Source organism: Cynara cardunculus, unplaced genomic scaffold (genome assembly GCF_001531365.2).
Source record: "Cynara cardunculus var. scolymus isolate 2C unplaced genomic scaffold, CcrdV1 Un_Scaffold_1317, whole genome shotgun sequence".
In the NCBI taxonomy this organism is placed as follows: Eukaryota; Viridiplantae; Streptophyta; class Magnoliopsida; order Asterales; family Asteraceae; genus Cynara; species Cynara cardunculus.
In genome coordinates, this window is record NW_020200732.1 from 125,034 (window position 1) to 126,748 (window position 1,715).

Consider the following 1,715-nt stretch of genomic DNA (forward strand, 5'->3'; position numbering starts at 1 on the left):
AGATCTACTTATAAATCACTAGTATACTTAGCATTTTAGCAACAAAAAAAAAAAATTTAAATACACTTAATATGTAAAACATGCTTTAATATATAATGGATTCTTAGAAGTATTAGTTAAGTATAATTAGGAGGGCGGATGTTACACATAGTACAAGAAGTTACAAGGAAAAGTGGATTGTTATTACAAAGAGAAACTATTCTAGAACACTTAGATCTATGTAACCAGGTACATTTTCACCAAGGTTTCTTCGACGTAGGAATTCCCTTTGTATCTTCAGATCTATGACTTTTTCAGGCATGCTATCATCTATCCAGAGCAAAAGGTATACAATATGATCCATTGGACATAGATGTAGCTCTAACATTCTCTGAAATCTAACTTCACCTTCATAGTCAAGAAATATAACTCCTAACTTAGGTTTAAAATGCACGGAGTTTGGTGTATAGGGACCCTTATCTGGCAAGTCAAGATTCAACATAGAAATGTCTGTACTCTGATGACCCTTTAGGACTTCATCTAAGGAGAACCTTGTTTCATGTTCGTTCCTTAGGAATGGTCCATCATTAGGATCAGAGAGCTTGTGTTTCTTCTTCCCATCTTTCTTCAGAGATGGTCTGTTAGGGACCTTGACATACCTGTACATCCTTTTGATGAGCTCACTGATGGTGTCCTCGATAAGTGTCTTGTGTCTCGACTTGGATCACTGAATGGCTTGTCTGATCTCCATCCATTCGCTGTATCCATAACGGCCAAGGTAGGAAGGGTACTCGGCAACGACATCAAGTTTGTCCCAGGTGATGAGCATTGAGACCAGTATTCCACCGTCTTTAGAACGTTCGTTGATGCTGACGCTGATAATCGGGGGCGGGGGACTGATCCTCTTTTTCAGCTTTGCTTCGCTCCATCGTTTGTCCTTTTCCGCCAGCTTCAGGTTCTTCTCATGCTCAGCTTCTGCAATCGAAAGAAGTTTAGCCTAGGCTTGGACAACATTCACCTTTTTCTTGGACTTCTTATTGGGAAGGACCTTTTCAGCTAGTGACTTGACCAGCTTCAAGCTGTCTTCAGTCTGCTTCTTTTGAAGCTCTAGCTCTTCTTCAGCCCTTAATGCCTCAAGTCTTCCAGCTTTAGACAGGAAGTCGAACTCACCACCACTAGAGGTACGAAGAGGGATTTTTACTCTAGTCTGGTCGAGTGACTCCTTCAGCTGAGACATCTGCTGGTCAGTAGGAGCATAAAAGATGGGTTGATCAGGTACTCGATCCAGTCGACCGTAGGTTGTTGATGGAATATGAAGTTGATAGTTTGAAGTAATCACAACCTAAGAAGTAGAGTCTTCAAACAAAGGTTGTTGAGGGATATTGAACAATACCTTTAAGTTTCCTTCTTCAGCGACCACCTTGCCTTTTGACTTGGGGTCCTGGTTCCCTGATGGAGTAGATTCACCTTGCCTTTACTCCCTCTGGGATGCAGAATCCCTGAGAGCAACTCCCTTGGTGACGGTTGATGGCTTTTGGTACTTGATGGTAAAGTCATCTTCATCATCATCATCGTCGTCTTCATCTAAATCACATCCACGGTCTGGAATGGTAGGTTCATCCTCTTCTTCATCATCATCATCTTCATCTTCATCATCATCATCGTCGTCTTCATCTAAATCACATCCACGGTCTGGAATGGTAGGTTCATCCTCTTCTTCATCATCATCATCTTCA